Source organism: Carlito syrichta, unplaced genomic scaffold (genome assembly GCF_000164805.1).
Source record: "Carlito syrichta isolate Samal-C Ts95f unplaced genomic scaffold, Tarsius_syrichta-2.0.1 Scaffold309831, whole genome shotgun sequence".
Classification (NCBI taxonomy): domain Eukaryota; kingdom Metazoa; phylum Chordata; class Mammalia; order Primates; family Tarsiidae; genus Carlito; species Carlito syrichta.
This window is the reverse complement of record NW_007253927.1, coordinates 119,293-135,758: the sequence shown is the minus strand read 5'-3', so window position 1 is coordinate 135,758 and position 16,466 is coordinate 119,293. Positions and strand designations below refer to the sequence as shown.

Below are 16,466 nucleotides of genomic sequence, written 5' to 3'. Positions count from 1 at the left end.
TAACTATCAGTCTCTGGAGTGAAGGATATCAGTCAGGTGCCTGGCCTCAAGTCCTCAGAAATTCAAATAGTCTCCAGTAATCTGGTCCCATTTGGTTACTTGTGGTGAGCTTATAGGCCTCTTTCAAAATGAGGTAGAAAAGGAGGAGGTCTGATTGGGTCAATGATTAAAACTTTGCCTTGTCTCTAGAGAGGTATTGTCTTAAAAGTCATGCTCAATAGAGTTAGGCTGAGGCCCTTCTAGTGTGGCAGATGTGCAAACTGTCATGAGCCTGATGATGGCCCTGGCATCACTCTAGTTGGGGGAGATCTCTAAGCCAGAGAGGCCATCCAGGGGAGCTTAACCATGAGGAAGCACTCTTCCACAAAATTGGAAAATTTGATTGTTATGTCTTGACCCTTTCATGAAAGTGGGGCACATTAATAACCCCTTCCTTAGCTAAAATTCTCTCTTTGTGTCTCTCAATGAAATATTCTGCCCACATTAGATCAATGGAATGAACCATAATGAGGAGAGCATGGCTGGGATTGAGAGTCATGAACATCATTCATAAGTTCCTGCGACCCATTGAGGCATGGGAACTCTCAGTTCTGGAGCCAAACTGAACTCTGAACCAATATGAGTACTTTTTCTCTTGAGACTTGTGTGAGGCTGGATCAAAGAGAGCCTTCAGATGCTCTCAGCTTGGTGTTTACTGATGTCCAGGGTCTCCTGCAACCTCAGGGAGAAGAGGATTCTGTCGAGCATGAGAGAGCCTGGAGGGACAGGCTCATGAATACATCCAAAAGCATTCTTTGCTCAATTTGTGCCAGATGATGGCCTTAGTTGCATATCTTCTGATGGCTCAGGAAATGTGGAATGTTGACGCAAAGACGTGCAGGGTGCTGCAGTCATGTTGAGGAGCAGACACAAACTAAGAAGTAGATATGATATCCACTTGTTAAATTATCAACACTTTTGAAAGCTCAAGCAATGAAAACTCACTGAACAAGCTGCAGGCTAGATTCAAACATTCCAAATATTGCTCAAGAAACAAAATTATTACACTGTAGACCTCTTTTCAAATTGAGATATGAGAGGACACGCATCCAAAATGTATCACCCTGAACCCTGTGTATGCTGTGTTCTTTGGCTCCTGATCCAAGGGGATCACCAGACATTGCCCAAAAGAGAGGTCTTGACTGAAATGTATTTTCTCACCTGAATGTATTTGGAAGAAAGGTCTATGAGAGGCAGCCTTCCAGGGGAAGTATCATTTTCCTTTTAGACATGCCCTTTTTGGTATCTTTTCTCCCAGAAGCTGTCCTGGAAATAAGCTGCGATCCCATCAACAAAGGACTGCATCCAGGTGACTGACCACGAATTCTCTCAAAATAAAAAATTCTCCAAAACACTGTTCCTGGTTGACTTATGGTGAGCATATAACTGTCCTTGCAATGGATATGGGACTGTCTGATCCTTTTGTTGGGTCAATGATGAGTACTTTATATTGCCTTGAGGAGAGGTAATGACTTAAATATCATGTACAATGGCATGACGCTGAGGCTCTGCCTAGGAGACAGTTGTGGGAACCAACATGGGGAAGAAGATGATGGTCCAGGTGGTATGATCGAGTTTGGTACTGGAGAATTTGAAGTATGGGAGGCGACTTTGTGGAGCAACGCATGTGGATATACTCCTCCATAAAAATTCCATATGTTATTTCTATACTTTAATCCTCATCCCAGGTCATGGACATTGTAGCATCCCTTGCAGAGCACCCATCCTACTTTGTGTCTTTCAGTGGAAAAGTCTGCTCAACATGACTGTATGGCATGCACCATCATAGAGGAGTGCATGACTGCAGTTGGTTGTCATGACCAATGGTTTACCAGTCACCAAGGGTCGTCAATCAGTGAGTAGTCCTTGGTATTGAGGGAAGCTGGACATTTACCAATGAGTACAGTTTTTCTCTCAAGGCCTGGGTGAAACTGGACGAAAAGGCACCGTTTGTTGCTATTGGCATGCTGTTCTTGGAGGCCCATATTTCTTTTCCAAATGTAGGGTGCATAGATTTTTGTTCTTCTCTAAGGAAAAGAGAGAATCAGACTCATTTAATAATAGTCAATGTATCTGTGTCTCACGATGTGAATGGCTATGTCCTCATTTGGTCACCTTTTGAGAATTTAGAGAGCTTGGAATGGTGTCACAGAGCAAAGAAAATCCAATTGTCTCCTGTTGAGAGGGGACATACAAGTCAAAAATTACTGTCTGACTTTTTTAAACCACCACCTTTCTTCAGGACTCAAGGTGTGAGAACACACACATGTTAACCACCTGGCAAAATGCCCCATAACCAAGCTTTGCAATGAAAACCCATCATTGAGAATGAGAAACTCTTTCCCACCTGAGATATGAAGTTAGGCATGTCCAAACTGTATCAAAAGTACCGTTTCTGAACTTGGCACCAGTCCTGGAGGACATTCTATCTCAGCCTACTGGACAGATTCCACATTAGCAGGTATCTCATTTCATCAATATGTGGAGGAATCGATTGCATGAGAAAGCATAATTAGGGAGGTACTAGACAGCTTGTTCACTCATGCTGTCCTCTTTTTCACAGGGATCCCTTCTTCAGAGAAAGCCTTTGGAATAACTTAATCCCTGGAACAAAGGACATCACCCAGGTGCCTGGCCTCGTTTCCTCAGAAAGTTAAACTGTCTACAGTAATCTGGTCGAGTTTGGTTACTTGTGTTGAGCTTATATGTCTCTTTCAAAAGGAGGTAGCAAAGGAGGATACCTAGCTGGGTCAATGATTAAATCTTTGCCTTGTCTCTATAGAGTTGCTGTCTTAAAAGTCATGTGCAATAGAGTTACGCTGAGGACCTTCTTACCTGACAGGTGTGCAAACTGGCATGAGCCTGATGATGGCCCAGGCATCACTTTAGCTGTGGAGCTCTCTAAGCCTGAGAGGTTATCCAGGGGTGCTTGATCCTGAGCAAGCACTTCTCCATGAAATTGGCAAATTCGATTATAATGTCTTGATCCCTTTCCCAAGAGTGGGCACTTTCACAACCCTGACCTTACCACAAATTATCTCTTTGTGTCTCTAAATGAAATATTCTGACCATGCTGGATCAATGGCACATACCATCATAGGGGAGAGCATGACTGGGATTGGGAGTCATGACCATCACACATAAGTCCCTGGCTCACTGAGGCATGTGAACTCACAGTTCTGGAGCCAAACTGAACTCTCAACCAATATGAGTACCTTTTCTCTTGAGACATGTGTGAGACTGAAGCAAAGATAGCCTTCAGATGCTCTCAGCCTGGTTTTTGATGATGTTCAGGGTTTCCTCTATCTGCAGGGATAAGAGGATTTTGTCGAGCATGAGAGAAACTGGAGGGGCAGGCTCAGGAATACATCCTAAAGCATCCTTTCACTCAACTTATGCCAGACGATGGCCTTAGTTGCACATCTTCTGAGGGCTCAGGGAATGTGGAATGGTGATGCAAACAAACACAGAGTGCTGCAGTCATGTTGAGAGGGGACACAATCTAAGAAGTAGATATAATTTCCACTTGTGAAATCATCAACAATTTGAAAGCTCAAGAGGTGAAAACTCACTGATTACAAACAGCAGGATAGATTCAAGCATTACAAATATTGCTCAAGAAACCCAATAATTACACTGTAGACCTCTTTGCAAAATGAGATATGAGAGGACACGCATCCAAAATGTATCTCCCTGAACCCTGTGTTCTTTGGTTCCTGATCCATGGGGATTGCCAGACATTGCCCCAAAACAGAAGTCCCAACTGAAATGCATTGTCTCGTCTGTATGTATTTGGAAAAAAGTTCTGTGGGAGGCAGCCTCTGAGGAGAAGTATCAATTTCCTTTTTGACATGTCCTTTTTTGGCTCCTTTGTTCCCAGAAGCAGACCTGGAAATAGGCTGCTATCCCAGCAACAAAGGGCTGTAACCAGGTTGCTGCCCATAAAATCTTTGAAAATGAAATATTCTCCAAAACACTGTTCCTGGTTGACTTGTGGTGAGCATATGACTGTCCTTGTGATGGATATGGGATGGTGGATACTTTTGTTGGGTCAATTATGAGTACTTTATATTGCCTTGAGGAGCGGTGATGACTTAAATATCACATACAATGGCATGACGCTGAGGTCCAGTCTAGGAGACAGTTGTGGAAACCAACTAGAGTAAGATGATGATGGTCCCAGCGGTAGGATAGAGATTTGTGCTGGAGAATTTGAGTAGAGCAGGTCATCTTGTGGAGCACCCCATGTGGATATGCTTCTCCATAAAAATTCACCATGTTTTCCTTATACTTTAATCCACATTCCAGGTCCTGGGCATTGTAGCATCACTTGCAGAGCACCCCATCTCACTTTGTGTCTTTCAGTGGAAACTTCTGCTCAGCATGGCAATATCGTAGAGAAGTACATGACTGAAATTGGTTGTCAAGGCCAATGGTTTACCAGGCACCGAGGGTCATCAATCAATGAGGAGTTCTTGGGTTTGCAGGCAAGCTGGACCTTCACGAATGCATGCAGTTTTTCTCTCAAGACCTGGGTGAAACAGGAAGAAAAGTCACCTTGAGATGCTCTTGGCATGCAGTTCTAGGAGGCCAAAGTTTCTTTTCCAAATGGAGGGTGTATACACTTCTGTCATGCTATAAGGAAAAGAGAAAATCAGGCTTGTTTAATAATAGTGTGTCTGTGGCTCATGATGTGGCTGGGTATGTCATCAGCTGGGTGCCTTTGGAGAATTAGAGAGCTTGGAATGGTGGCACACAGGAAAGAGTATTAACTGGTCTACAGATGGGAGAAGGCACACAATTCAAAAATGACTGTCTGATCTTTTGAAACCACCACCTTCATTAGAACTCAAGATGTGAGAACACACAGATGTTAACCACCTGGCAAAATGCCCCATAACCAAGCTTTGCCATGAAACCCATCTTTGAGAGTGAGGAACTCTTTCTCACCTGAGAAATGAAGGGAGGCATGTGCAAGCTGTATCAAAATTACCCTGCCTGGATTTGACTCCAGTCCTGGAGGAACTTCAGTCTCAGTCAACTTGACAGGTTCAACATGAGCAGGTACCTCATTTCATCATTATGTGGAGGAAACGATTGTATGAGACAGCATAATTAGGAAGGTACTAGACAGCTTGTTCACCCAAGCTGTCCCACTCCATTTCAAAGGGATCCCTTCTTCAGAGATGGCCTTGGAAAAAAAATGTTAGACTCTGGGATGAAAGACGACCCCCAGGTGCCTGGCCTCATTACCTCAGAAAGTCAAATAATCTCCAGTAATCTGGTCACATTTGGTTACTTGTGGTGAGCCTATGTGCCTCTTTCAAAGAAGGCAGCAAAGGAGGATGCCTAGCTGTGTCAATGATGAAATCTTAGCCTTGTCTCTAGAGAGGTGTTGTCTTAAAACTCATGCACAATAGAGTTACACTGAGGACCTTCTAACATGACAGGAGTGAAAACTGAAGTGAACCTGATGATGGCCCTGTCATCACTCTAGTTGTGGAGCTCTCTCTAAGTGGGAGAAATTATCCAGAGGTGCTTAACCCTGAGGAAGCACTCCTCCACGACATTGGCAAATTCGATTGTAATGTCTTCACCCCTTTCACAAAAGCCCAGCACTTTAACAACCCCTTCATTACTACAAATTCTCTCTTTGTGTCTGTCAATAAAATATTCTACCCACACTGGATCGAGGACATGCATCATACTAGGGGAGAGCATGGCTGGGGTTGGGAGTCAGGACCATCATTTATACATTCCTGTGGCCCACGGAGACATGTGAACTCTCAGTTTTGGAGCCAAACTGAACTCAACCAATATGAGTACATTTTCTCTTGAGACCCGTATGAGACTGGAGCAATGAGAGTTCACAGATGCTCTAAACCTGGTGTTTGATGATGTACATGGTCTCCTCTAAACTCAGGGAGAAGAGGATTTTGTCGAGCATGAGAGAAACTGGAGAGGCAGGCACATGAATACATCCAAAATCATTCTTTTGCTCAACTCGTGCCAGACGATGGCTTTAGTTGCACATCTTCTGAGGGTTCAGAGAAGGTACAATGGACACGCAAAGAAATATAGGGTACTGCAGTCATGTTGAGAGAGGTCAGAAATGAAGAAGTAGATATGATATCCTCTAGTGAAATCATCAACACCCTTCAAACCTCAGGAGTTGAAAATTCACTGATTACAAGCAGCAGGCTAGATGCAAACATTCCAAATATTGCTCAAGAAACCCAATTATTACACTGTAGACGGCTTTACTAATTGAGTTATGAGAGGACATGTATCCAAAAGGTATCTCCCTGAACTCCGTGTATACTGTTTTCTTAGGATCCTGAGTCATGGGGATTGCCAGATGTTGCCCAAAAACAGAGGTCCCAACTGAAATATATTGTCTCTTCTGGATGTATTTGGAAGAAAGGTCTGTGGGAGACAGCCTCCCAAGGCACGTATCAGTTTCCTTTTTGACATGCCCTTTTTGGCTCCTTTTCTCCAGAAGCTGGCCTGGAAATAAGCTACTATCCCAGTAACAAAGGGCTGCAACCAGGTGGCTTGCCACGAATCCTCTGCAAATGTAATATTCTCCCAAATGCTGTTCCTGCTTGATTGTGGTCAGCATATGACTGTCCTTGCAATGGATACGGGATTGGCTGATACTTTTTTGGGGTCAATGATAAGTACTTTATATTGCCTTGAGGAGCGGTGATGACTTAAATATCACATACAATGGCATGACGCTGAAGCCCAGCGTAGGAGACAGTTGTAGAAACCAACATAGGGTAGATAGTGATGGTTCCGTCATTACGATCATGTTTGGTGTTGGCAAACTTGAAGAACAGGAAGCCATATTCCAGAGCACCCCATGTGAATATGCTCCTCCATAAAAATTTCCCATTTTGTCCTTTTACTTTAATCCTCATCCCAGGTTCTGGGCATTTTAGCATCCCTTGTAGAGCACCCCATCTTTCTTTGTATCTTTCACTGGAATATTCTGCTAAGCATGGCTACATTTCATGCCTGGAGTAAAGGGAGCTTTAAGATGCTCTCAGCCTGGTGTTGGATGATGTCCAGGGTCTCCTGTAACCTCAGGGAAATGAGGATTTTGTCAAGCTTGAGAGAAACTGGAGAGGAAGGCTCGTGAATACAAACTAAAACATTTTTTCACTCAAACTGTGTCAGACGAAGACCTTTCTGGCACATCTTCTGAGGGCTCAGGTTTTGTGGAATGGTGATGCAAACAAGTAGAGGGTGCTGCAGGCAGGTTGAGATGAACCAAAACTAAGAAGTAGATATCATATCCACTTGTGAAACCCTCAACACTCTTGAAAGCTCCAGGGTTGAAAACTGACTAATTACAAGCAGCAGGCTAGATTCAAATATTCAAAATTATTGCTCAAGAGCCAATTATTACATGTAGACTGCTTTGCAAATTGAGCTATGAGAGGGCACGCATCCAAAATGTATCAATAGTACCCTGTGTATGCTGTGTATTTGGCTCCTGATCATGGTGATCACCTTACATTGCCTGAAAACAGAGATACCAACTAAAAAGTATTGTCTCATCTAGATTTATCTGGAAGAAAGATCTGTGGAGGCAGCCTCCAAGTGGATTTATCAGTTTCCTTTTTGACACACCCTCTTTGACTCCTTTTCTCCCAAAAGCTGGCTTGGAAATAAGCTGCTATACCTAAAAGAAAGGGTTTTAATGAGGTGACTGACCACAGATCCTGTGAAAATGAAATATTCTCCCAAATGCTGTTCCTGGTTGACTTGTGGTGAGCATATGACTGTCCTTGCTGCATATATGGGATTGGCGGATACTGTTGTTGGGTCACTAATAAATTCTTTATATTGCCTTGAGGAGTGGTGATGACTAAAATATCACGTACAATGGCATGACACTGAGGCCTAGCCTAGAAGACAGTTATGGAAACCAACGTGGGGAAAATGATGATGGTCCCTTCAGTTTAATTGAGTTTGGCACTGGAGAAGTTGAAGTATGGGAGGCCGTCTTGTGGAGAATGTGGATATGCTCCTCCATAGCATTGCCCATGTTATCCTTATACTTTAATCCTCATCCCAGGTCCTGAGTATTTTAGCATCCCTTGCTGAGCACCGCATCACACTTTGTGTCTTTTAGTGGAAAATTCCGCTCAGAATGACTGCATGGCATGTACCGTCATAGAGGAGTGCATGACTTCGATTGGTTGTCATGATCAATGGTTTACCAGTCACCGAGGGTCATCAATCAAGGAGGTGCTCTTGGTCTTGGAGGCAAGTTGGACCTTCACAAATGTGTGCAGATTTTCTCTCAAGGCCTGGTTGAAACTGGACAAAAAGGTGCCTTGAGATGCTCTTGTCATGCTGTTTGGGAGGCCCATGCTTCTTTTCCAAATGGAGGGTGAATACACATTTGTCCTGCTCTAAGGAAAGAGAGAATCAGGCTTGTTTAATAATAGTCAATGTATCTGTGGCTCATGATGTAAATAGCCATGTCCTCTGCTGGGCATCTTCTGAAAAATTAGAGCTTGGAATGGTGGCACAGAGCAAAGAGAATCCACTGGTCTCTTGGTGAGATGGTGCACACAAGTCAAAAATTTGTCAAAACACCACCTATCTTCAGAACTCAAGATGTTAGAACACACACAGGTTAAACCACATGCAAAATGCCCCATAACCATGCTTTGCTATGGAAATTCATCATTGAGAGTGAGGAACTCTTTTCCACCTGAGATACAAAGGGAGGCATGTCCAAGCTGTATCAAAATACCCCATCTGAACTTGACTCCATTCATGGAGGAGCTTCTGTCTCAGCCTACAGGATGGATTACACATAGGCAGGTATCTAATTTCATCATTAAGTGGGTGAACCGATTAAATGAAACAGCACAATTAGGGAGGTAGTAGACAGCTTGTTCATTCAAGCTGTCCTCCTCCTTTTCACATGATCCCTTCTTCTGAAAAATCTTTGGGAATACCTGTTAATCTCTGGATGAAGGACGTTACCCAGGTGCTTGGCCTCATTTCCTCTGAAAGTCAAATAGTCTCCAGTAATCTGGTCGCATTTGTTTACTTGTGGTGAGCCTATGGGCCTCCTTTGAAAGAAAGCAGCATAAGAGGATGCCTAGCTGCATCAGTAATGAAATCTTTGCCTTGTCTCTAGAGAGGTGTTGTCTTAAAAGTCTTGTGCAATTGAGTTACGCTGTGGACCTTCTTACGTGACAGGTGTGCAAACTGATGTGAGCCTGATGATGGCCCTGAAATTGCTCTAGTTGTGGAGCACTCTAAGTATGAGGCTATCCATGGGTGCTCAACCCTGATGAAGCACTCCTCCATGAAACAGCCAAGTTAGATTGTAATGTCTTGACCCCTTCACAAATGCCAGACACTTTAACAAACCCTTCCTTACCAGAAATTCTCTCTTTGTGTCTCTCAATGAAATATTGTGCCCATGCTGGATGGATGCCATGCACCATGCTTTGGGAGAGCATGGATGGGTTTGGGAGTCACGACAATCATTCATAAGTTCCAGTAGCCACTTGGGAATGGGAACTCTCAGTTCTGGAGCCAAACTGAACTCTGAACCAATATGAGTATCTTTTCTCTTCACACCTGTATAAGACTGGAGAAAGGAGAGCCTGCAGATGCGCCAAACCAGGTGTTTGATGATGTCCATAGTCTCCTCTAAACTCAGGGAGAAGAGGATTTTGTTGAGTGTGAGAGAAACTAGAGAGGCAGGCTCGTGAATACATGCTAAAGCATTCTTTCACTCAACTTGTGCCAGATGATGGCCTTAGTTGCACATCTTCTGAGGGCTCAGCAAATGTGGAATGTTGATGGAAACAAGTAGAGGGTGCTGCAGTCACATTGAGAGGGGACAGAAACTAAGAAGTAGATATGATATCCACTTGTGAATTCATCAACACTCTTGAAAGTTCCAGCAGTGAAAACTCACTTATTAAAAGCAGCAGGTTAGATTCAAACATTCCAAATATTGCTCAAGAAATCAAATTATTACACTGTAGACTGCTTTGCAAATTAAGATATGTGAGGAAACGTATCCAAAATATATCACCCTGAGCCTCATGTATGCTGTGTAATTTCCTCCTGATCCATGGGGATCGCCAGATGTTTCCCAAAAATAGAAGTCCCAATTGAAATGTATTGTCTAGTCTGGATGTATTTGGAAGAAAGTTCTGTGGAAGACAACCTCCCAGGGAAAATATGAGTTTCCTTTTTGCCATGCCCTTTTAGGCTAATTTTCTCCAAGAATCTGGCCTGGAAATAAGCTGCTATCTCAGCAACAAAGGGTTGTAACCAGGTGGCTGGCCTCAAATCCTCTGAAAATGAAATATTCTCCAAAACACGATTCCTGGTTGACTTGTGGTGAGCATATGATTGTCCTTGTTATGGATATGGGATTGGCAGATACTTTTGTTTGACCAATGATGAGTACTTTATATTGCCTTGAGGAGCAGTGATGACTTAAATATCACGTACAATGGCAATACGCTGAGTCTCAGTCGAGGAGACTGTTGTGGAAACCAAAATGGGGAATATGGTGATGGTCCCGTTGGGATGATTGAGCTTGGTGCTGGAGAACTTGAAATACAGTAGGCCATCTTGTGGAGCACCCCATGTGGATATGCTCCCCCATAAAAATACCTCATGTTATCCTTATTCTTTATTTCTCATTCCAGGTCCTGGGCATTTTAGCACCCCTTGCAGTGCATCCCATCTCACTCTGTGTCTTTCAGAGGAGAATTCTGCTCAGCATGGTTGTGTTTCATGCAACGTCATACAGGAGTGCATGACTGCAATTGGTTGTCGTAGCCAATGATTTACCAGTCACCGATGATCATCAATCAATGAGGAGTTCTTGGTCTTGGAGGCAAGCTGGACCTTCACCAATGCATGCAATTTTTCTCTCAAAGCCTGGGTGGAACCTGGATGAGAAGGAGCATTGAGATGCACTTGGCATGCTTTTTTCAGAGGCCCATGTTTCTTTTCCAAATGGAGGGTAAATAGACTTTTTTCTTGCCCTAAAGAAAAGAGAGAATCAGGCTTGTTTAATAATAGACAATGTATCTGTTGCTCACAATGTGAATGGCCATGTCATCAGCGGGGCACCTTCAAAGAACTCAGAAAACTTGGAATGGTGGCACACAGCGAAGGGAATCCACTGGTCTTCTGGTGAGTGGGGGCACACAATTCAAAAATTATTGTCCGGCTTTTTTGAAACCACCACCATTATTCAGAACTCAAGATGTGAGAACACACACATGTCAACCACCTGGAAAAATGTCCCATAACCAAGAATTGCCATGAAAACTCATCTTTAGGAAGGAGGAACTCTTTCTCACCTGAGATATGAAGGCAGGCATGCCCAAACTATATCAAAGGTACCTTATCTGGACTTGGCCTCAGTCCTGGAGGACCTTCTGTCTCAGCCTACTGGATGGATTCCACAGGAGCAGGTATCTCATTTCATCATTATGTGGCAAAACCAATTGTATGAGACATCATAATTAGGGAGGTACAAGACAGCTTGTTCACTCAAACTGTCCTCCTCATTTTCACAGGGATACCTTCTTCAGAGAAGGCCTTGGGAATAACTGTTAGTTTCTGGGCTGAAGGACATCACCCAGATGCCTGGCCTCATTTTCTCAGAAAGTGAAATAGTCTCCAGTAATCTGATCGCGTTTGATTACTTGTGGTGAGCCTCAACTGGGTGCTGAGAAATTAGAGAACTAGGAATGGTTGCACAGAGCAAATAGAATCCATTGGTGTCCTGGTGAGAGGGGGCACACAAGATAAAATGACTGTCCAACTTTTTGGAAACCACCACCTTTCTTCAGAACTCAAGATGTGAGAACACACACATGATAACCACCTGGCAATATGGCCCATAGAAAGCTTTTCCATGAAAACACATTTTTGAGAATGAGGAACTCTTTCTCACCTGAAATACAAAGGGAGGCATGTCCATGCTGTATCAAAAGTACCTTGTCTGGATTTGGCTCCAGTCATGGAGGAACGTTTCTCTCAGCCTACTGGATGGATTCCACATGAGCAGGTATCTGATTTCAGCATTATGCGGATGAGCCAGTTGTATGAGAAAGCATAATTAGGGAGGTAGTAGACAGCTTGTTTACTCAAGCTGTCCTCCTCCTTTTCACAGGGATCCTTTCTTCAGAGAAGGCCTTGAGAATAACTGATAATCTTTGGGATGAAGGATGTCACCCAGGGTCCTGGCTGCATTTCCTCAGAAATTCAATAGTGTTCAGTAATCTGGTCACATTTGGTTACTTTTGGTGAGCCAATGGGACTCTTTCCAAAGGAAGCAGCAAAGGAGGGTGCCTAGCTTGGTCAATGATGACATTCTTGCCTTGTCTGTAGAGAGGTGTTGTGTTAAAATTCATGTGCAATAGAGTTACACTGAGGACCTTCTTACGTTATAGATGTGCAAACTGATGTGAGCCTGATGATTGCCCTGACATCACTGTAGTTGTGGAGTACTGTAAGCCGCAGAGGTTATCCAGGGTTGTTCGACCCTGAAAAGGCACTCCTCCATGAAACTGGCAAATTCGATTACATTGTCTTGACCATTTTCCCAAAAGGGGGCACTTTAACAATCCCTTCATTACCACAAATTCTCTCTTTGTATCTCTCGATGAAATATTCTGCCCATGCTGGATGGATGGCACACACCATCATAGTGGTGAGCATAGCTGTGATTGGGATGCATGACCATCATTCATAAGTTCCTGTGACCCATTGAGGCATGGGAACTCTCATTCTAGAGCCAAACTCAACTCTGAATCAATAGGATAACCTTTTCTCCTGAGAACCATATAAGACTGGAGTAAAGAGAGCCTTCAGATGCTCTCAGTCTGGTGTTTGAAGATGTCCAGGGTCTTCTCTAACCTCATGAAGAGGAGGATTTGGTCTAAAAAGAGAGAAACTGGAAAGGCAGGCTAATGAATACATACTACAGCATTCTTTCACTCAACTGGTGCCAGATGATTTCCTACCTCCCTAATTATGCTTTCTCATACAATTAGTTCATCCACATAAAGCATTATTTTGCTCAACTTGTGCCAGATATTGCCTTAGTTGCACATCTTCTGAGGGCTCAGGGAATGTGGAATGCTGGTGCAAACATTAGAGTGTGCTGCAATCATGTTGAGAGGGGACACAAACTAAGAAATAGATATTATATTCACTTGTGAAATCATCAACACTCTTGAAAGCTCACAAGGTGAAAACTTACTGATTACAAGCAGCAGACTAGATTCAAACATTCCAAATATTCCTCAAGACACTCAATTTTTACACTGTAGACTGCTTTGCAAATTGAGATATGAGAGGACACACATCCAAAATGTATCATCCTGAACCCTGTGTATCCTGTGTTCTTTGGTTCCTGATCTATGGGGATTTCCAGACTTTACCCCAAAACAGAAGTCCCAACTGAAATGTATTGTCTCGTCTGGAAGTATTTGGAAGAAAGGGCTGTGGGAGGCAGCCTCAGAGTGGAATTATCAGTTTCCTTTTCCACATGCCCTTTTTTTCTCCTTTTCTCCAAGAAGCTGACCAGGAAATAAGCTGCTATCCCAGCAACAAAGGGCTGCAACCAGGTGGCTGGCCACACATCCTCTGAAAATGAAATATTCTCCAAAACGCTGTTCCTGTTGACTTATGGTGAGCATATGACTGTCCTTGCGATGGATATGGGATTAGCAGACACTTTTGATATGTCAATGATGAGTACTTTATATTGCCTTGAGGAGTGATGATGACTTAATATCACATACAATGGCATGCGCTGAGGCCCAGCTTAGGAGACAGTTGTGGAAAGAAACATGGGGAAGATGATGATGGTCCCAGCGGGATGATCGAGTTTGGTGCTGGAGAACTAACTGGAAGTACGGGACGCCATCTAGTGGAGCACCCCTATGTGGATATGCTCCTCCATAAAAATTTCCTGTTGCCCTTATTCTTTAATCCTCATCCCAGGTCCAGGGCATTTTAACATACTTTGCTGAGTATCTCATCTCACTTTGTGTCTTTCTGTGGAAAATTCTGCTCAGTGTGGTTGTATGGTATGCACCTTCATAGAGTAGTGCAAGACTACGATTCATTGTCATGACCAATGGTTTGCCAGTCACTGAGGGTCATCACTGAGGAGTACATGGTCTTGGAGGCAAGCTGGATCTTCACCAATGCATGAAGTTTGTCTCTCGAGACCTTGGTGAAAATGGATGGAAAGGCGCCTTGATATGTTCTTACCATACAGCCCTAGGAGGCCCATGTTTCTTTTCCAAATGGAGGGTGAATAGTCTTTTATCCTGCTATAAGTAAGAGAAAATCAGGCTCATTTAATAATAGTCAAAGTATCTGTTGCTCACCACGTGAATGGCCATTTACTAAACTGTGTGCCTCCTGAGAACTCAGAGAGCTTGGAATGGTGTCCAAGAGCAAAGAGAATCCAGTAGTCTCCTGGTAACAGGGGGCACAAAAGTAAAAAATTACTATCCAAATTTTTGAAACCACCAAATTTCTTCAAACTTAAGATATGAGAACATACACATGATAAACCCCTGGCAAAATGCCATATAACCAAGCTTATCCACTAAAACCCATCTTTGAGAAGGAGGAACACTTTCCAACCTGAGAAATGAAGGGAGGCATGTCCAAACTGTATCAAAGTACCCTGTTTGGACTTGGTTCCACTCCTGGAGGACCTTCTGTCTCAGCATACTGGGCGGATTCCACATGAGCAGGTATCACCTTTCATCATTATGTGGAGGAACCGATTGTGTGTGACAGCATAATTAGGGAGGTAGTAGACAGCTTGTTCACTCAAGTTGTCTTCCTCTTTTTCACAGGGATACCTTCTTCAGAAAAGGCCTTGGGAATAATTGTTAGTCTCTGGGATGAAGGACGTCATCCATGTGCCTGGCCTATTTTCCTCAGAAATTCAAATAGTCTCCAGTAATCTGGTCACGTTTGGTTACTTGTGGTGAGCCTATGGGAGTCTTTCCAAAGGAAGCCTCAAAGGAGGATGCCTAGCTGGGTCAATGATAAAACCTTTCCCCTGTCTCTACAGAGGTTTTGTCTTCAAAGTCATGCATAAGCTGACACGAACAAGTGGAAAAATATCCCATGCTCATGGATCGGAAGAATCAACATTGTGAAGATGTCCATCTTACCTAAGGCAATCTACAAATTCAATGCAATACCCATTAAATTACCAACAACATTCTTCTCAGACCTAGAAAAAACAACACAGGAATTCATATGGAAACACAAACGTCCAAGAATAGCCAGAACAATCCTCAGCAAAAAAAACAAAGCAGGTGGTATCACAATACCAGATTTCAAACTTTACTATAAAGCTACAATCATCAAAACAGCTTGGTATTGGTACAGAAGCAGGCATATAGATCAATGGAACAGAATTGAGATTCCAGAAGCAAAACCTCAATTTCTCAACCAACTCATCTTCGACAAAGCCCCACCACCTACCAATGGGGAGAGGAGAGCCTATTCAGTAAATGGTGCTGGGAAAACTAGCTGACCACATGCAGAAGATTGAAACAGGACCCCTATCTATCCCCATGCACAAAGTTTAACTCCAAATGGATCAGAGACCTAAATGTAAAACCTCAAACCATAAGAATCTTAGAAAAAGAAGGAAATACTCTCATGGAAATTGGAACTGGCATCCAATTCCTGTACAAAACTCGAAACCCACAGGACTTAAGAGAGAAGATAGACAAATGGGACCTTATTAAACTGACAAGCTTGTGCAAAGCCAAAGAAACCATCAAGAGAGCAGGGAGACAGCCTACAGACTGGGAAAAAGTATTTGCCAACTCTAGGTCTGACAAAGGCTTAACATCCTGGATCTACAAGGAACTGAAACATACTGAAAAGAAGAAAACAAACAACCCCATTATAAAATGGGCAAAAGATATGAACAGACACTTCACAAAAGAAGATATTCAAGCAGCCAACAAACGCATGAAGAAATGCTCAACCTGACTAATCATCAGGGAGATGCAAATCAAAACCACATTGAGATACCACCTAACTCCAATCAGAATGGCAATTATCAACAACTCAAAAAATAACAGCTGCTGGAGAGGGTGTGGTGCAAAGGGAACACTTCTACACTGTTGGTGGGAGTGTAAACTAGTGCAACCTCTGTGGAAAGCAGTGTAGTGATTCCTAAAAGCTCTAAAAATTCAGCCTTCCATATGACCCTGCAATCCCCCTACTGGGAATATACCCTGAAGAACACAAATCACTTTATAAAAAATATACCTGCACATGTATGTTTATCACAGCATTGTTCACAATAGCAAGAACCTGCAACAACCATGCTGCCCATCAAAGAGGACTGGATTAAAAAAATG

The 16,466-nt window shown here is 43.1% G+C and overlaps 1 long non-coding RNA gene across 1 annotated transcript; it reads left to right on the top strand.

The window, feature by feature from the left end:
• Window positions 1–10,765: 10,765 nt before the first annotated feature.
• Window positions 10,766–15,244, top strand: LOC103270433. Its single transcript, XR_504973.2, has 4 exons — window positions 10,766–11,519; window positions 11,625–12,118; window positions 13,632–13,746; window positions 14,934–15,244. It is a non-coding gene; the product is annotated as an uncharacterized LOC103270433 (long non-coding RNA).
• The last annotated feature ends 1,222 nt before the right edge of the window (window positions 15,245–16,466 follow it).